This window comes from Euprymna scolopes, chromosome 9 (assembly GCF_053919585.1).
Source record: "Euprymna scolopes isolate OS-2025 chromosome 9, ASM5391958v1, whole genome shotgun sequence".
NCBI lineage: Eukaryota > Metazoa > Mollusca > Cephalopoda > Sepiida > Sepiolidae > Euprymna > Euprymna scolopes.
Window position 1 is genome coordinate 41,788,130 of NC_136490.1, and position 22,294 is coordinate 41,810,423.

Consider the following 22,294-nt stretch of genomic DNA (forward strand, 5'->3'; position numbering starts at 1 on the left):
TTCGCTTTTATATATATAGATAACGACAGCCTCTAAAGTTTTCCTTGGGCTTAAGGGTTGACCAAAAGTTACAAGGAGCTATATCCAGACTATAGAGAGGGTGATGAACTGTCCTCATGGAGCATCCTTGGGACAAACTTTGCGCAAATCTTCCGCATCTTCAGTTCCTCACGAATAATTGTGTGTACAGTTTCCACACTGACACCAAAATGTGCGCGTATTGTCTCTATAGACATACGACGGTCCTTATCCATGAAATTCTTTATTTGGCCCATCAACTCCGGTGTTCTGACTTCCTTACTCCTCCTACACCTCTCATCATCCGTCATAGACTCCCTGCCTTTCTTAAATCTCTTATGCCACTCAAAAACTGATGCTCGATTTATGCAAGACAGACTAAAAGCGGTCTGAAGCATTCCATACGTTTATATGGCATTTTTTTCCAAGTTTAAAGCGGAATTTTATTGTATATCGTCCTTCTAACGTTGCCTTATGTCCAGATTGCATTTTTGAAATTTACCAGCTGTGACAATCAGACTTAAGTAGGGTGTTCATTTAAATCTCAAATTATACAAATTTGTCAGGCATCTCATAAAATGTATAGCAATAACATACTGAACTTTCAAGAGTCAACGAAAATTTTAAATGCCTGTACAAAAAAGTTAAACAAAACATCACCAACTTAATATTTTTCACCAGAAAATTCATAGTAATTAAAAAGATGTAACAATCTGTGTCCTCCTTAAAATTATCACGCATAAAAAATACACTTAAAAAAAAAACGAATAAAACAAATTAGAAAATAACGAAAACAAATAATAGAGAAAAGTAACAATAACAATAATTAAAAAATAACAATAACAATAATTAAAAAAAAAACAATAACAATAATTAAAAAATAACAATAACAATGATTAAAAAATAACAATAACAATAATTAAAAAATAACAATAACAATTATTAAAAAAATAACAATAACAATAATTAAAAAATAACAATAACAATAATTGAGAAAAATAACAATAACAATAATTAAAAAAATAACAATAACAATAATTAAAAAATAACAATAATTAAAAAATAACAATAACAATAATTAAAAAATAACAATAACAATAATTAAAAAATAACAATAACAATAATTAAAAAATAACAATAACAATAATTAAAAAATAACAATAATTAAAAAATAACAATAACAATAATTAAAAAATAACAATAACAATAATTAAAAAATAACAATAACAATAATTAAAAAATAACAATAACAATAATTAAAAAATAACAATAACAATAATTAAAAAATAACAATAACAATAATTAAAACATAACAATAACAATAATTAAAAAATAAAAATAACAATAATTAAAACATAACAATAACAACAATAAAATTTAAAAATAATAAAAATAAAAATAAATTATAATAATAGAATATTTTAATAAAAAGATGATGAAACTGAATAAAAGTACAAAATGAAAATAGGCACAGGTAAAATCAAAATTATATAAAAATATAATATTTATAAAAATGATTTTTGTTACACAATAATCATAACATCAATGGAAGCAGGGCGGATGATACAAATTCAAGTGATAATACAGGATACGCATAAAAATGCATATATATATATATATATATATATATATATAGTAAATTATAAAGTATATTATAAATTATATATATATAAATTATAAAATATATATATAAATTATAAAATATATATATAAATTATAATATATATATATATATATAAATTATAAAATATATATAATATATATATATATATATATATATATATATATATATATATATATAGTAAATTATAAAAATATATATGGCAATTAAGGCTTATGCATAAGCCTGACAAATTCTCGCGAGAATGAAACGCGGAATATTCTGTGTAGCTTAATTGGCATATATATTTTTATAACTTGCTACCTAGCTCTACCTATCTATTGAGCACTGTTGAAGTCAATATTGAACATTTACGCAAAAATTATATTTTCGTAGATTTATTTCTGTGATTAAATGAAGTAGTCATATACATATATATGTGTGTGTGTGTGTGTATGTGTGTGTGTGTATAACTATTTTATTTAATCACATACATTTATATACAAAGATATAATTTCATCCGTAAATTTTCAGTATCTACTTCAACAGTGCTCGATACATACGTAGAGCTAGGCAGTAAGTTATGAAAATATATATGGCAATTAAGCTACACAGAACATTCCGCGTTTCATTCTCGTGAGAATTCGTCAGGCTTATACGAAAAGGTGTGGTTAGCGCGCCTTTTTATATACGCACATGCCATTGAATTTTCTAGTTACCCAATCAGCTTTCTAGTTGCCGCCGCACCCATCCTAATCAACCGATGGAAGGGCACTTACAGGACAAAGGAATAGTTGTGCTCAGGTTTACCTTTGTGTGTTTTTATGGGAAGGGCTGGTATCCTTTGTTGTAGTAAGCTGATCTACTTTCAACCTAAGTGTAGGTAGATCTGTTATTTTGTGTTTTAGTCTATATTTCGGATATTATGCTAGTTTATATATATATATATATATATATATATATATATATATATATATATATAATTATTAAGAAGTATGTCTGCTTATTTTCTTTTGTTTTATTTATTTATTATATTTATTACTTTTTATTTATTTATTTATTTTTTACTTTATTTTTTTTTTTTATTGATTGATTTTTTTCTATTGTTATTGTCAATTTTAAGATTATTTCGTATCGCTATCCTGGAGTAATGTTTATCCTTTGCACACAGTTGTTCGATATTTCTCTCCTACAGTTTAATAGATGTTTGGGTTCATTAAAGAATAGGATAGCGAATTTTTTATTCAGACATAATTTACATGAATCGTCTAGGTCCCTTAATGTACTTTCTTGTCTTATTATTTCCCATTCGACTATTGGCGAACGTCCACTTTCTTTGAGTTCTCAGTCTTGGTTTGCTAGTGCTGTTTTCATTTGATGTGTTTTTTTGTGTTTGAACGTACTTTTATGGTCATAATATCTGGTTTTGAAATCTAAAGAAGTCTTACACCTCCCTTTCCATTACTCATTTTTTTTTTCTCCTTTATCGACTTTGTAGTCCCTTAGATTCGCATCTGTATAAGTTGGCATTTTCAATACGACTATCTATTTCATTGAATTCTACATTTTAAATCAAATTAATCGAATAATTATTATGCAATTTCCTTTTACTCTTGTCACTAGCGGCGTTGCCCGGCCTTGCCCGGCCTTGCCCGGTCGTAAAATATGTTTAGATATATTTTAATTCATGCAGATTACGTATTTCTTATTACAAAGCCAATTCTCTATTGAATATTATATTTTACCTAATATAGAGTACTGCTTTCAAAAGTTAAAAAGCACTTGAGTGCCATCAGCTAGAATTGAAACCAAAACATTTAGCGTTGCAGCAGCGTCCCCTATCGTTTGAGCTATTGACAGGCAGATAAGAAAGATTTAAAATTAAGCAACTTCAAGCTATGAATGAATTTGAGCATGCGCAAAAGTAACAGAAATATGTCGGCAAGTTGAAATTAACATTTTGCATTTTAGCTTGCCGACATGTTTCTGTACGCCTTATTCATCACCCAAAACAAATATTTTACTCCTTATAAACCATCCTTGGTGTATGACTACTATTATATGTTAATTACAGTGTTATGTGACTAGTAGTTTTAGAGTTTATCGGTTAAATATTTTCACACAAACACACGCGCACATACATGCATCTACTGTTTTATTTATATAGACGAGAAAAATGAACTCGTAAAATAGGAACTCGGATAACTCTTCATACAGAAATTATTTACTTCTAATATATAAACAAAAAAACAAAATACCTACCTGACTAATTAATCCTACGTATATTAATATTAGTAATTAATCCTACGTATATTAATATTAGTAATTAATCCTACGTATATTAATATTAGTAATTAATCCTACGTATATTAATATTAGTAATTAATCCTACGTATTATATATTAATATAAATAACGAATAATTATTTTATTTCTTCACTTCTCTGCTACCATGCACAAAACCGATTGTCCACTAGACGAATATCTATGATTGTACGTTTCTGATTTTTTGAGATGAGGATTGGTTAATTGTATAATTGTGAATTTGCGGACTACTGTTCACACAAGGACCATTTGCGCAGTGGTTAGAGTACTTGGGAAAATCAATTGTAAAAAGTGATATTATCCTGAAGGTTGAAGGTTCAACTCTCAGTGCCGGCGACCGAAAAATACAATTGCGAATTACTTAGAACCTCTATCCAATCATGGTTGATGGAACAAGAGCATGCTACCTCCGTGAAGTAAATTTAGAGTCCGTTCAAAATTCCGTCCAAATTCTCGAGTTGTACATGATGCATCTGAAGATGGTCGGAGGTTACATCGATCGAAATATGAGAATGGCACAAAAGATGCGAAGAGAAGTTCGAGAATCCAAATAATACGAATAATCTATGCTTTTGCAGTTTATAATATTTCTAAATCTATGGTAATCGTTTTTGTATCTTGTCACTGCACATAATCGATTACTTTACATGGGACCAATGGCGGAAATAGATGGCGAATAATGAGACAACACGGTGAATGGTGTAAATAATTAAAAGAGAAAGAAAAATAAAAGAAGAAAGGATAACACAAGAGAGAGAGAGAGACAGACAGACAGAGAGAGAATGCGGAGGGGAGGAGAGTACGTGAGAAGCGGATAAAATACGAATGAATATGAGCAAGAAATTAAATATAAAAGTAATCCACATTCTCGTGTATTTCACGGCACCACCGATCATCAGCGTGTATAAGTTTTGCAAGTTTGAACCCACAACCATATTGTCTGTGTTTTACAATGTTAGGGGGGGGGTATGTACGATCTTTCATCATTTAAATCCCATGCTTCCGTTCAGTCTTGAAAGACAAAGGATACCACTTAGGGGCAGTAGCGCGTGTAATTGTGAGGCAAGGATTGCGCAATCTCCTGAATCGGCACTGTTTGAGCCCAGTGGCAAGGAGAAGACCAGGACGACTAGAAACAATGCCGAGATAAGCGGAGAGCACATACAGCACCTGAAAGTCCCAAATGATCACCCATTTAGTACTGACCAGGTTCAACGTTGCTTAACTTCGGTGATCCAGCGGGAACCGGTGTGTCAACGTGATTATGCCGTATTCATTTTAAAAAATCATTTAAATAATTGGGATTTATCAATAGGAAGAGCAGTAATGACGGCTGTTATGAACGCTATCATATGTGAAGTTCACGTTTACGATGGTGACTTAATGTATGTAAGGGAGGCAACTCTTTTATCATTTAGGAAAGTCAACATGTTGCAGAGTTCATGCTAGCTCTCATTATCGTCACCAAAACATCAAATATGAGTGAAGGAAGTAAAATCTACTTACTTCGACTGGATGATGTCACAAAGTCTGCAAGGTGTCTCAGCGGATAACAGTGCTAAGTAAAAATCAATTCTAAGTGGCAGTTTTCTGCAATTTAAAAGTTCAGTACTCAGTACGGACGATACTAGAATACAATTTCGAATAGATTACTATTTCTACCTGGTCATGGCTAACATAATGAGAGCAAAATTTTATTCTCCAAATACGCTGTTTCAAATTTAAGTTTCACAAACCAAAGAAAATGCTTTTTGAAACTTAAGCTTGACAGAGCAATTTATTGCTATTTTAAACTTCAGCGTAACAGACCAAAGACAATGCTATTTCATTTTCTTTGGCATGTTAAGTGTAATCCTATGGTATTTGTTTTTATTTGTCTACGTTAAAAATAGTATTTTATTTTAGCTTTTTATTTGGTCTTGAAACTTTCTGCTCAAATAACATTATATTTAGTCAATGGAAATTTATTGTAAATATGCCGTACAAGACGCTATTTTAAAACTTAAGCATAGCAGATAAAAGACAATTCGGCGCTTTTACACTATTGCGACGAAATTTTGTAGTCGATAAATGGAGTTTTCAGATAAAAAACAATGGTTTCAACTGATATTTTTTCAATTCTAATAAGTTACAATAGTAGCTTCCAAATTATGCAGTCGGAATTACCTGAATATTACTGAATTATTATTTAAAAAAACTTTAATCGTGATAACAGATAAAAAATTGCCGCCATCTTGTTTAAATTGAAACAGAAAATTACCTCTCTTTTGTACTTTCCTGTGTCTTATGACTGTTTTTATCAAATTCTATTTTTTATTTTCTTTAATAAATAATTATCTACCTTACCGATTTTCGTAATTTTTGGATATAATAATCTTAAAAATGCGATGAATATGTAGATAACATCGTTTTCGTGTAAAATTCAGTATTACGATTTCCGAAATTTCGTTCCAATATCGAAGAACATGACAGACAAAATGAGATTGTATTGCCAACTTAAGCTTAGGAGACCGAAGAAAAGGATATTTTAAAAAGTTAAGTTTGATAGACCAACAGGAATGCTATTTTAAATTTAAGTTTGAAAGACTATAAAATATTATATTTCGAACAGACATTTAACAGGAAATTTACAACTTAAGCTAAGGCGAGAAGGAAGTGTTATTCCAAACTTAAGCTTACAGAAACAAAGAAAATTGCGCTCATAAAATAGCCTAAAACCTCTCCCAACCCTAGTCTTAGACCTATGTTTTTACCTTTCGTCCCAAATAAAGAATCAATTTTAAGAAAGTTCGACCTAGAAGTAAACAAGGCCGCTAGCCATTAGTCGAGTGCTCTCGTGTAATGAAGGAATGTGTGAATGTAGGATTGACATGAAATTCTTAAAGATAAACTAAAATGACCGAAAAATGGGCTGAAATGACTTAAATAAAAAGTAAATGACTTAGAATGACTTTAATGACCTTAAGGATGAATTGAATGACCTTAAGAATGACTTGAATGCTTAAAAAATAGCTGAAATCCTTCAAAAACAACTTGAATGATCTGGAGAATGACTTTGAATGGCTTTGAGACTGATTGATTGTAAAGTTGGTGATCATTTTACATAAAATTAAAACAGATAAGTGATCTCCCACTTTATATCACAAAGTTACGAACATAAGTACAGCATGTAGTAAGAACAGATACTACACTTTGATCTTGGCCAAAAGGCCAAGAAAAGCTGTATTTATTTGCTCCCCCACCTAGGCAAATTAGGCACAAGGCCGATTTTTAATGTAAGGAGTGAAGGGGAAATGGGGACCAACTCCCAGTGGAGTTAGGGAGCTGGATAGAGACAATTGGTATGAAGGGTTGCCCCTACATTGACCAAGGTCTTATATGTGGGGGCAACCCCACATATGTTCTTTGCTTGCAGTATCTGCCGGAACAGATAATATACTTTGATTTTCATATTTAATTTATTCCGTTTAAAGAAAAAATTACAATAAAAAAGTTTCAATATAAAATTAAAAAATTTAAAAAAGTAAAATCTCCAAAAGACAAAACGAATTTCGACACAAGGCCTTATAAGATCTGGGGAGGGAGTGTTGCAGGGTCTTTGTAACTAAAGTAAAAATTGGAGTCTTTGGCGACTTTACTCTTGACTGGCAACATTTACCACAATACCTCATTCACTCTGTGGACTCTAAACTAACTAATAAAAACCCCAGCGTTTTTGCAAGAAAGGATATATATACAATTTCTGTATGTATGTGTGTGTGTGCAAATTAAATTTTTATTATTATTATTAAAATGTGTGCGTGTGTGTGTGTGTGTGTGTGTGTGAAAAGTTCAATTCATTGGAAAATAAAAAGTTCTTGAATTTGGAAGAAAAACATGGCCAAAGGGCCAAGAAAAGCTTAAAAAGCTAAGAACAGTATCTATTAGCAACACACCTTTGATCTTAACCAAAAAGGCCAAGCACAAAAGTGTTACGGACAGACCGACAGACCGACCGACGGACCTACGGAGTTACGTATAGAGTCGCTTTCACGCGGCTAAAAAAAAATATTGTTACAAACCGACAAACTAACAGACCTATTATAGATGGGAGAGCGTATTTAAAAGAATAAAAACCAGCGTTTTTTGTGTAACATGATATTACAATTTTTTTTTGCATGCAAGAATTTTCTCCCTTGAAAAGAGACCCCCTGCGAGGACAAAAGGACATTTTTTTTTTGTTTAGCGTTTTTTAGTAACGAAAATATAATACGATTATTTCATTGTTTGTGCAATTTATTTATTTATTTTTTATATAGTGATAAATCACGATTACTTAAGTAAATCCTATGTTTCATAATTAATGAATCTGGCATATGTCCAAACGGGACAGTTGTCAATGCCGAAGTTTTAGAATACACGCACACCATTCAGACACGACGAGGACAACCGGAAGTTGGTAAATACATCAATATAAACGATTGTGATATAAATATATATATAAATCATTTTTTAACAAAAATACTAGATGAATTCATATTTGTTTGCCACAATTTTAAAACAAGGTTGTTAGCAATACGTACATACTCAGGAAAAACCCGCTTAGCAACAAAATCTCATCCCTTCACTCATCGTTGTGGTCCCTAAACGCCAAAAATTTTTCTACTGTAATAGTTTCTTCCCTCGAACAGCTAGTCTTTGGAAATCCCTTCGTGCTGCCTGCGTCCTTGTCTGTACTGATATGCAGAAGCTTAAATGTAACGTAAACCAACATCTTGTTAATCCTTCCTAGCCATGGTCCCAAATAGTAGCACTTTACGTCCAAGTGGCGATATGCTTTGTTAGGCGTGAATGTGAGTAAAATAATATGTAATAATGTGCAGAATTGGACATAAAATGCACAATTTTCCTCTAACACGTGCCCTACAAAGCATCAGTCTACATCTTATTAGATACTAGCGAGGACGCTCGGCGTTGCCCGGGTGTTTAGGTAGTGTAGTAAAGGCCGTCGGTGATGTAAAAAAAAAAAAAGGATAAGTGGTAGTAGCGAGGCGGGGGGAAAGACAACCGTAGGAAGAGGTGTTTTTAAAAAAAATGGTAGTAGAAAGGCAGGCTCGAATCCGTAACGCGAATGAGGAAGTAAAAAGATGTGACCTCTTAGTCAATGTCTCCATCGCCCGACCAGAAGTTGAGAACATTGAAATTAAGGCTAGTCAATCGAAAAGAGACAATGGCTTGCAAAAAATGGCAATGCAAAAACCGACACCTCCTTGTACAAAAAAGTCGAGTTTATGGTATAGGAATTATTTTTTTTGGTCAATTTTTCGATATATGTCGTCCGAAGGATCGTCGTTTAAAACGATACCGGTTTCATCAGGTTCCGTCGTCTTTGTCGGAAGCTTTTGCGAGACGTACAAACACACATATACACGCACACATTTCGCCTTTTATATATTAGATTAGCGGGATGCCCGACGTTGCCCAGGTGTTTAGAGGCGTTACAAAAAAGTAGTAGTAGTAGTAGTAAGCAAGCAGGCAGACTCGAACCCGTACCGCGAAGGAAGAAAAGAACGTGAAAAAAAAGAGTTGGTAATTAACTTTTGCCCGGGTGACGAAAGACGAAATATCTTCCCTGCAACGTCTCTCCTGTGGGAGAGACGTTGCAGGGAAGAGAACAGGGCATCCGCCACTAAGCCTATTTTGTACTCTGTCAAGGCAGGATAGGCTGTTTTTAGCAGCTCCTGCCAAGATGTGGCAGCAGTACTCTATCCTTGGACGTACTTGGCTTTTATATAGATAGAGAATTGCATCAACAGTGAGATATATTCTGGAGCGGTAGAAGGATCCCACCATTTTTCCAGATTTGGATATTGCATATATAGATTTGTACTCACCTAAAATGACAATTTTTAGCCTTGAAAATAATAATAACTACTAACAAAACAGAATAATCCGACTGTCAATCGTTTTTTTTTTTTAGCAAATATCATTTTTACGTTTATCATACTTTCTCTGAGAGGAAAAAACGTTCTAATATTTTATATCAATTTATAGAAAGGCTTTAGAGATAATATCATAACATACATGTTTTTTTACAAAAATTAAAACAAAAAATAATAAAACATATTAAAACATATTAAAGCATAATAAAACATATTTAAAAATAATACAACATAATAAAACATATTAAAATACAATAAAACATATTAAAACATATTTAAAAAATATTAAAACATATTACAACATTAAAAAATTTCACCATTTATCGCACCGATGCACCTTTCATTTCAAAGACTCTCACCGGCCTGTTATCAACATCTGATGATAAATTTCCAATTGTAGAAGTTTATATATTATTTGCAGCAACCATAACCGTTTCCCAAAGGTCATGATTGCTATTGAATTGCCTCGCATTGCGATAAATTTCTCTTTTGAGAATGCTCCACATGTTCTCAATCGGATTTAAGTCACAATTATTTGGGGCCAGTCTATATGCGTCTCTCAAAAAAAAAAAAAAAACAACCTTTCCTTCAGCCATGATTGTGTAAACTTTGATGACTTGGTGCGTTGTCATGCATAAAAATCATAGATCTCCTCTTGGAAATAGTTTGTTTATCCAGCCGTTCAAAGAAATCTTAACCCAAAAACTCACAGTAACTATCTTCAACGCTATCTTCAACTTAAAATTGACCCACTAATTCATTGCAAATAACCCCAGCCCAAATCATGATGGATCCGCCCCCTTGTTGACGTTTAAAAAAATGTTTCGAGTCATATTAGTTACAAACCCATCCTCGGGCTCATCAAGCGGGATTCTTGACTCTTCAGTGAACAAAACTTTATTAAAATCTGTTTTCGTATATTTGCCCACAGTAACCTCCCCTGTTTTTATGTTTCTTTGTTAAAATATGATTTTCGGTTTGATTTCTTACATCAACAAACTCCCTTAACGCTTTACATCTTGTTTCTCTTGACAATTTAGGACGTCCAACTGCTTCATATATGAAAGCACTTGATGCATTTGCGTTCCTAATTACTTCTCTACAAATACAACACAAATCACGCTTAATTAATTTCCTGAATTCAATCTGTTCTTTTTTCTTTCTTGGTTTAATTCCCATTCGACAAATTTTCTTGATTGTTTGATGATCCCTATTTAAAGCTTTCGAAATTTGTAGAGACGAATTTCCTTTGCCAATTTCTTGAATTATATATTTTTGTCATCCATTGTTCGTTCTTTATTTGCGAGCAATTTTGCTAAATTCTACCACTTGCAAATAATCTCTTGGCACAGCAAAATACAATAAATATCAAAAACTTGCAAAAAGTCTTATCCCAAATAGAGAATCGAGATTTTAGTGGTTGAAACTTATTTGCCTACATGTGGGCTACAAATTATATAATTAAATATTTAAAAATCAATATTTTAAGAAATACTTGATTGGTTGGTTGGTTGTTTTTGTTTTACAGCATATCAACCCTTTTCGGGTTATTTAATGCCGAATCCAAAGATTTTGAAGAAAAATTTTTAAATAGAATATATTTGTTGTTTTCACGTCGGTTTCTATTTAACCCATAGTTGGTACCCTAACAGCTACTACCACTTCGGGTCAGAGTGAACCTGGGAGCAATGGTAATTAAAGGGTGGCTTCACACTCCCCAAAGCCCACAAGCTGGGGCCTCACCACTGGATATTGTTTAAGGTTATATCCAGGACCCCCATTGAGGGACTTTTACCCTCTGCAGGGGGGCAGTCGGTGTATTCTAATGCCCCAACGTCATGGCCAAGAAATACTTGAAACTATCTGTAGTGCATATCATCTCTAGACGCACTTTATAGCAGGTGACCTATCAAAGCATGGTTCAACTCTCGCTCTCTCTCTCTCTCTCTCTCTCTCTCTCTCTCTCTCTCTGATTTACAAAGTACTTTTGAAAAACATGCTTATAACCTATATAATCAGATTCCATCACGTATTATTATAATGTTCTATATGAAGCTTTCTGAATCAACGTTTGTTTCCTTAAGGCTGTTTTTTTCTAATGTATTTAATTCTACAAAATACATGTTAAAATATTCTTTGACTACAAGATGAACGTATGATTTAAAATGTAAGCTTCCATTTTTATTGTTATAATCAGCCGTAATTTGCAATCAACTCACCAACTCACCTATTCTCACCGCTCTTATTTTAGAACGTTTCTATCACTCTCGTTTCCGTGACGTACGCACACGAACGCTTTTTTTTTTGTTCTCTCTCTTTATTCGTATTCCTCCTTTTCTCGCTGCTTATAAACAGTTGAATGTAATAAAAAAGGAAATTATAAAACGTATGGAATAATTTCTTATGATAAAGGAAAGTTGATTGCGGACTCACGCTGGTATTAGAGAGACCCTATTCGACTTGCAGATGATATACTGCCAACACGCTGAACTTTGCAGCCGTGGGGATGCAAGCAAATATGGAGACGCATGCTGTTATTACAGGAACTGCATTCGCATTGCAGATGGCATACTGCGAACGTGCTGAGTTTTTTTGTTTATGTATCTATACGAAAACTATACACTACATAAGGATTCTCTCTGCGCTATATCATTTGTTTTTTTTACGAGAAATACAGAAATAACCTCAACCCAAAGTGTTTCTTGTTTTATGTCATGTTGTCTTATAAGACTGTATCTCTAAGATGCTTCCGTTCAGTCTCATAAGACAATGCAAGGGTAGCTGCGCGTGTAATTTTGCTGCAAGGGTTGCGCAATATCAACCACAACTCTCATTGAATCGACACTGTTTGGCTCCAGTGAAAAAGAGAAGTGCTAGACGACTGGAAACAAAATGCCGAGATAAACGAAGAGCACGTAGAGCATCTAGAATTCCCATATAGCCATCCATTTTAGTACTGACCAGACTCAACGTTGCTTAACTTCGGTAATCTATGCCGTAGCTTTAATAAATAAGTTATGTTCATTGAATAAATAGCTTTTAATACGAAACAGTAAGTTTCGATAATTTGGTGCCAGCGTCATACGATGGTCGTTCTAAAAGCCTTTTTATTATTTTAACTAAACAAAAACTTGAAGAGCTATCAAAGACGGAAGTAGTACCAGTTAAACGAGCGACCTTTTTTACTCCAGAATTTATTTTTCTACATAGCCACCACGATTCTCAATGCACCTTTGCACAGATGAACGATGACTGTGCACGAGCGTCTGGAGCGCGCTTTGTCATACGAATAAGTGCAGTTCCGGGAGAAAGGTTTACAACTTAAATTCTGGAACGCTAGAATGACCGCCACAGGATAAATTGTATTACTTTAAAAAATTTTTAAATCTTGCTACTGAATTCGTACGTGATTGTAGGTATGTTTTAATAAAGATGGCTTCGAGTACTTTTAACTTTTTAAAATGAATTTTATGACGTACATATTAACAACAAATTCTTAAATCCTATATATATATATATATATATATATATATATATATATATATATATATATATATATATATATATTATAAATGTTTATTTTGGAAGTATTGTTAATTTCAATGTATACCGCTTTCGTTTAACTGGTAGAGACTGTTTTGATAAAAACTGAATCACCATTAATTTCGAGTAAAGCCCAATGGTGCAAAGCATATATAGTACAAAATTTTGTTGAAATTCAAAGACTTACAAAAAAGAAAAAAATGTGTGTCTTTGAATTTCAACAAAGTTTTGTACTATATATATATATATATATATATATATATATATATATATACTTCATTTATTCACATAAAATTAATATACGAAGGTATTTACTTCAACAGTGATCAATACGCAGGTAGAGCTAGTTAGTAACTGATAAAAAACTGAATCACTGTTAATTTCGAGTAAAGCTCCTAAAATCGCCATATATATTTTATATTTTATATATATATATATATATATATATATATATATATATATATATATATATATATACGGTAATAAAAAATAAAACGCATATTTGCTCTACAACAGTATTGAGCACTTTCTTCAGTTTTTATTAATTACCATTTCCACTATAACAATTTATAAGATACAACATTATGACATATTCATAATTACGTATACCAGGAGCGTCCTAAAAGTAATGTCTCCTATTTTTATTCCGGCGGAGTTTATCAAAAAGGGATTGCAAATTGCATTGTTTTGATGACTGAACTTATGCATTCATGATCTGAAAGTTTTTAATCTCTTTTGCATATATTGACGTTGTAAGACTCTAACAAAGCAACCTCTGTCATGGATGTGCGTCAGAAGCAGAGGTGAGTCGTTGAATTCCTGACAAAAGTGCCATGAGAATGGTGGTAGCTATGTAGAAAAATAAATTCTGGGGCACAAAAGGTCGCTTGTTTTAATAGCATTACTCCCGCCTTCGTAGCTCTTTAACTTTTTGGTTAAAAAATAATAGGACGCTTTACATTTAGAACGACCCTCGTACAAGATGCAAAAATTCAACATCAACAATGTTTTAGTGTATGTACGTTTCTTACATCTACCCAATACAAATTAGAAAGTTATAAATATTTCGCCAATAGGCCAACCAGAAAGCATAAACTCTTTTGAACCACAGATGCCTCACACACACACACACACGCACGCACGCACGCACGCGCATATATATCTCATATATAAACGGCTATATGTCTGTCGGTCTGTCTGTCGGTTTGTCTGTCGATCTGTCTCCATATTTTCAAACTCTATCTCCTCCAAAACTAAAAGGCGCATAGCGGCGCTAGGGGCCTTAAATTACTGGATTTTTTTATGGGCCGATCTTTTAAAAAATCCCTAGCCGGTAAAAATAGTTTTTAAGGGGTCAAAAATTGGTCAGAATTGAAAATCGTTAAAAATTTTGTACATTCATTTTAGTTTATGTTTAACTTTTAATTTTTAATCCGCTTATATATGTGTCACGTTGGTACAGTGGTAACGTCACCAGATGTGAATGCTACAGTTTCGGTTTCGATTCTCGCTGATGGAACCTAAATACTTTCTATTACTTTTGAAATAACGACTCCATAATAATATATACGAAATCTGGACAAATTAAAATATCATAGTTAAGCGTATTTTACGCCCCCCTCTCCGCTAGTGTATGTATATTTCATTAAATACTAGAAGTGAAGATCGTTTTTCGAAAGTTGGAAAAGATCAAAAACAAATTTAATAGACAAAAAACGTTTATTTTATGTCATGAAATATTCTTAAGAGAAAAAATAATGCCTATATATATATATATATATATATATATATATATATATATATATATATATATAGTAATTTATAAAATATATATGGCGATTAAGCTACACTGAATATTCTGCGTTTCATCCAACTATAGGATTCGTCAGGCTTATGCTCGAATTCTGTGGTTGCTTCTTGTTTTTATATATGTTGAGGATTTCTAGTTGGTCAATCAGCTTTCTAGTATCCACCGCGCCCCTTCCTATCAGCCAATGGGCATGCATTTTATCAAACAAAGGATCTGTTTTAGAACTATGTTAGTGGGTTTAGGTAGACGTTCTCCTTTTTTTTATACATATAAATATACCTATGTGTAACACATACATGCACATATATATATATGTGTGTGTGTGTGTGATCGTTTATGTATATTCATGTTTATTTAATTTATTTATTTGTTTGTTTTCTATTGTTATTGTTAGTTTTAAAGCTATTTTGTATCGCTATCCTAGAGTAAGTTTTATTTTGTGAACACAGTTGTTTGCTATTTCCCGCCTACAGTTTAATAGATTTTGAGGTTCTTTAAAGTACAGGATAGAAAATTTTTCATGGAGGCATAATTTACATGGGTCGTCTAAATGTCTGCATGTGGTAGCTTGTCTCATTATTTTCCATTCGACTACCGGCGAATGTCCGCTTTCTTTGAGTTCCCAGTATTTATTCGCTAGTGTTGTTTTTATACGGTGTTTTTTATTTTTGAATGTGTTTTTGTGGTCATAGTATCGGGTTTTGAAATCTAAGGAAGTCATGCCTATGTAATATTTCTTGTTATTCGGGTTTTCTTTCGCAACTATTGTTGCTTAATAAACTACGCTTTTTGTTAGACATTTATTTTGGACTGGGCAAAGTGTGCGGTGTCTACAATTGCATTTATCTTGTTCGTTATTAGTATTTTTATTTATGGTATGGTTGTTCTTGTCCGGGGTTGGTTTGTTATTATTATTATTATTATTATTATTATTATTATTATTATTATCATTATTATTATTATTGTTGTTGTTGTTATTATTATTATTATTATTATTATTATTTGTGCTAGTGTTGGTTTTATTTCTCTCATGGTGTATACTTTTTTATTGTTTATTTTGTTGTTGTTTACATTGTTTTCATTTAGTATTTTGTTATTATGTGCCTTAATTATCATCTCTAAATTTTCGCAACAACTGTAAGATAACTTCAAGGTATTTTTATTGAAGATTTTGTGTAAGGGGTTGGTTGCGGGAAAGTGTTTTTCAATAAGATCTAGAAATTTCTTGCCAAGTTTTGTTTTTAAGATTTGATTGTATGGGGCCGTATACCAAATTATAGTTTTTTTTCTTCTATTTTTAATTTTATCATAGTTGTTGGTGTTTTGTTGCTTATATTTGATATCGATATTTTTGTATCCACTATTTTTTAGGGCTGTTTCGTAATTATTGGATGACCTGTTAAATGCATTTTCATCGCTTGAGTTATTACTGAGTCTACTTACGATCGAGTTAGGAATATGTTTTATAATTGATGGTGGGTGGTTGATTTCTTCTGAGGATATATCAGTGTATTTACGTAACCCTGAGTCCAACCACCCACTATCAATTAATTATTGAAAAACACTTTCCCGCAACCAACCCCTTACACAAAATCTTCAATAAAAATACCTTGAAGTTATCTTACAGTTGTTGCGAAAATTTAGAGATGATAATTAAGGCACATAATAATAAAATACTAAATGAAAACAATGTAAACAACAACAAAATAAACAATAAAAAAAGTAGACACCATGAGAGAAATAAAACCAACACTAGCACAAATAATAATAATAATAATAATAATAATAATAATAATAATAATAATAATAATAATAATAATAATAATAATAATAACAAACCAACCCCGGACAAGAACAACCATACCATAAATAAAAATACTAATAACGAACAAGATAAATGCAATTGTAGACACCGCACACTTTGCCCAGTCCAAAATAAATAGTTTATCAAGCAACAATATTTGCGCAAGAAAACCCAAATAACAAGAAATATTACATAGGCATGACTTCCTTAGATTTCAAAACCCGATACTATGACCACAAAAGCACATTCAAAAAAAAAAAAAAAACACCGTATAAAAACAACACTAGCGAATAAATACTGGGAACTCAAAGAAAGCGGACATTCGCCGGTAGTCGAATGGAAAATAATGAGACAAGCTACCACATGCAGACATTTAGACGACCCATGTAAATTATGCCTCCATGAAAAATTTTCTATCCTGTACTTTAAAGAACCTCAAAATCTATTAAACTGTAGGCGGGAAATAGCAAACAACTGTGTTCACCAAATAAAACTTATTCTAGGGTAGCGATACAAAATAGCTTTAAAACTAACAATAGAAAACAAACAAATAAATAAATTAAATAAACATGAATATACATAAACGATCACACACATATATGTATATATATATATATGTATATATATATGTGCATGTATGTGTGTACACATAGGTATATTTATATGTATAAAAAAAAGGAGAACGTCTACCTAAAACCACTAACCTAGTTCTAAAACAGATCCTTTGTTTGATAAAATGCATGCCCATTGGCTGATAGGAAGGGGCGCGGTGGATACTAGAAAGCTGATTGGCCAACAAGAAATCCTCAACATATATAAAAACAAGAAGCAACCACAGAATTCGCACATACGCCTGACGAATCCTATAGTTGGATTAAACGCAGAATATTCAGTGTAGCTTAATCGCCATATATATTTTATAAATTACTAACTAGCTCTACCTACGTATTGAGCACTTTTGAAGTAAATACTTAAAGTTTACGCATAAATCTATACTTTCGTATATTTAATTTATGTGAATAAATGAAGTAGTTATATATATATATATATATATATATATATAGTAAATTATAAAATATATATATATAAATTATAAAAATATATAAATTATAAAATATATATATATATAATATATATATATAGTAAATTATAAAGTACATTATAAATTATATATATATAAATTATAAAAAATATATATAAATTATAAAATATATATATAAATTATAATATATATATATAGTAAATTATAAAAATATATATGGCAATTAAGGCTTATGCATAAGCCTGACAAATTCTTGCGAGAATGAAACGCGGAATATTCTGTGTGGCTTAATTGGCATATATATTTTTATAACTTGCTACCTAGCTCTACCTATCTATTGAGCACTGTTGAAGTCAATATTGAACATTTACGCAAAAATTATATTTTCGTAGATTTATTTCTGTGATTAAATGAAGTAGTCAGAGATATATATGTGTGTGTGTGTGTGTGTGTGTGTGTGTGTGTGTGTGTGTGTGTGCGCGCAGAGAGAGATAGAGAGAGAGTGAAAGAGATGGAGAAAGAGAAAGAGAGACGTGTATAAATAGTCATTGGTCATCATTATGAAAGTTTAATGAGTAGTGCTTTTAAGACTGGAGTGGTCTCAGCAATGATAAAAAGAGCATGTTCTGCCACATAAAAGTATAGAGTGAGGTCCAGCTGTAAGGTTTTTGCTGCTGGACTGCTACTATACAATGCTACACAATGAAGAGTGTAAATCTCACTACTAGACTATCTGTAAGAAAATTGAATATCCAGTGTGGCATCATGTCTTGGAAACATATACTAAAGAGAAAAGTTAAAAATAAGTCATACACCGTCACTTGTGACTATTATTACATTGTTATGGCCGCTACTTTACGTACTTAGAAAACGGAGCTATTAAATATGATATAGTAAAATGAAATAAGAAGGAGAAAGTAGCAACCCTAGTTAAAGCCAGTGTACCTAATGTTAGTACTTTAAACAGAGTCGAGAGAGAGAGAGAGTGACAGAGAGAAAGATAAAGAGAGAGAGAGAGAAACAATATTACCAATGTCTTATGTATGATATATATATATATATAAAAAATGGAATCTTAAGAAAATATTCATCATTCCTGTAATTATACGAGCAACTGGACTCATATGAATTAATTTTTAAAAAATGGATAACAAATATACCCGATTAACCAAGTGCAAGAGAAATATAAAGAATTGCATTTAAAGAGATGTTTAGAATCTTTTTAAAAAAATACCTCTCTGTAGGATTTTCTTAAATGTGTGGCCCCCGGAATCAAAAAAAAAAAAAAAAAGATAATAACATTGAAAAAAAAGTGAAGCATGATAGAAAATCTATGCAGCTCATCTAGCCTTTTTTTTTTAATTATATTTTCACCCCAAACAAGGCACATTGCCACTTTGATGTAGGGGGCTACTATCAGGAACATAAGCTACAGAGGTACTATGTGGGGACTTGAGCAGCAAGATATCGGTTCACGTTACATTTGAACTTCTGCATGTCAGTACAGTTGGGGGAAGCAGGAACCCGGAAGGGAATTCCAAAGTCTAGCGGTTCTGGGGAAGAAACTACTGGAGTAGAAGGCTCTCTTACATCTAGGGATCTCAACTGTGAAGGGGTGGGATTTTGTTGCCTGTCGAGTTTGAAAAAATTAGAACTTGGCAAGCGTAAGTCAACTAAACTTGTTATTTCTACGCATGCGCTTATATACATTTATGTCATTAACAATTTTTTTTTTTTTTAGTTTATGTATGTTTATGAATTTAGATCAGACGGTAAAAAATAGGCTTCACAGCTACATGTTTCTGTTTGGATTCTAGATGATGGCACCCAAATCAAATATTAATTACTTTTGAAATCAATTCTCTATATTGGGTACAATATAATAATCAATAGCGTATTGGCTCTATAACAATAAATATGAAATTTGTATAAATTAAATATTATATTTAAACGTATTTTACCACCAGACCATGCCGGACGACTACTACTATATATCGGGTACAATATCATATTTAAGCGTATTTTAAGATCAGGTATGGTCGGACAGTCTGTTAGTATATATATATATATAGTTAGTTATAACTCTAGGATTCTTCAGGCTTATGCGCATAAGCCTGAAGAATCCTAGAGTTGATGAAACGCGGAATATTCAGTGTAGCTTAATCGCCATATATATTTTATAACTAACTATATATATATATATATATATATATATATATATATATATATTTGAAATCAGTACAATAAATTAGAGACACTACAATACTCAGTAGAGTATTGGGGTAACGTTACTCACGTTTAAATATGCGTTAACATGTAGATATTTCTGGACCCAGCACGTTGTAACAGAGTACGTAGCAAGGAACATAGGACAAGTAGTTGTGTGACTCCTTTTTTTGTACCAACGACATATACTTCCTCATTCTCCCGCCTCGCGTGATTTCTTGGTGTGGACGTGACGTCATCCACGTCTCTAACGTGATCTCTCTTCTTTTGCTTTTTTCTCTACCGTGACGTCATTTCGTACACGGCTCGATACTTGCATATGCGCGTTTGCGAGCTGTTATATTGGCTCTATGGTAATAAATATGAAATCTGCATAAATTAAAATCTATTTACCTGTAATCTAGACCGGGCATGGACACGCGGCCTACTAGTATTAATACAAACGTAGTTGCTAGGGCGATAATATGATCAAGGGGGAGTAACTCCTTTTTCTGTAAAGGCAAAGTTATTCGACAATAATGAAATCAGAAGATCCTTTGTTTTAATTTTTATCTATTTGAACTATTATTCTTATGCTCTAGTTGTTTTTCACGACGTTTCGGCGAATTATTTCTCTGGTCTTCGCCAGGTTAACCGCGACGGGATAGGATATAGTTGGAGGATTCGACATCCTTATCTCGTCGTGGTTAACCTGATGAAGGCCAAAGGAATAATCGGTCGAAACGTCGTGAAAACAACAACTAGAGGATGGGGATAATAGTATAAAATAATTAAATAAAAAAAATTATACAATTTACTCATCTCCCAAATAATTCCAAACTAATTCAATAATATCCTTGGTCTCATTTTGCTGTTGACATTGATCATTCCATAACCTTTTTAGAATTAGTGCGTATAGAGATTGGCTTCCTTCAGTCTTGACAGACTATGGATACCCACTGTAAAGGTGTCTGCGCATTAAATCTTTGTGTCAAGAGTTCCGCAATTTCCAGTCACACCTCTGCTGAGTGAACATTGTTGAATACCAGTAGCAAGTGGAGGTTCAGGACGACTGGAAACAATGCCGAGATAAGCGCAAAGCAGATACAGCGCCTAGCCTTCCCAAATGGTCGCTCATCTGGTATTAGCCAGAGTTGAAGGTTGTCAACATCAATAAAGAAAGTGACATTTTATTGAACAGGCGCGATTAGAAAACTGTATGCTAAGTTGTCATCAGTTCGCTACAGGCTATCTGCTTCATCTCATTGCTACTCATATACACTTCGGTTGTTTGGAGAGGTGACCATGATATTGTTATTTTGAATCGCTCTTCTTTTTTTATACAATTAATTTGTTGGTAAGTTGAATCTCTCGTCAGTCCAGATACTGTTTGATTCTTCTAACCATCAGCCCGGGGGATTTTTTCTTTAAGCTGATTAAACCAACGCGACAATATATACGATATTCATCACTTGCCATCTTAACGTCATGGCCAAAGACACCCGCCTTAATTGAACGTGTTCGATTAAATTTACTCTTGTCTTACTGTCCGGTTATATTAAGATTTTCGTTCAAGAGGTCTGAAGTACAACTACGAGCTGAGTATGTAAAGCGTATGTGTCGAACTGTCGATCAGTCGACGCATACGAAAGTAGCTATCTATTTATAGAGATACATCTACTCATAGTGTATATTATTTAATTGAAAATGTTAGCAAACTAATACTATAAACTATATACATATATACATATACGCATATATATAATATATATATATATATATATATATATATATATATATATATATATAAGATTGTTGATTTATTTATTTGTTTATTAGCGATTCTGTACTATTTTCTTTCTTTCCGCTCCCTGAGCGCCTATTATAAGAAAGGAGGTATCTGTCCTTTGTTTACGTTTTTTCTGCCGTATTATTTTGTTTGTTATCTTTTAATTATTTTTTTTTTATTAAATATTATTACGGGAATAAAAGTAAGTCATCTAAATGGTAGGTCCGATTCTTGTCAA

General features: G+C 32.3%; 1 protein-coding gene and 1 pseudogene across 2 annotated transcripts in view; one reads left to right on the top strand and one right to left on the bottom strand.

Annotated features, from left to right (window-relative positions):
* Positions 1-22,294, top strand: part of LOC145284527 (serine/threonine-protein kinase DCLK1-like) — a 246,236-nt gene that overhangs the window by 77,626 nt on the left and 146,316 nt on the right. The gene's annotated exons all lie outside the window — the stretch shown is intronic.
* Positions 7,025-7,164, bottom strand: LOC145285260 (U2 spliceosomal RNA; annotated as a pseudogene).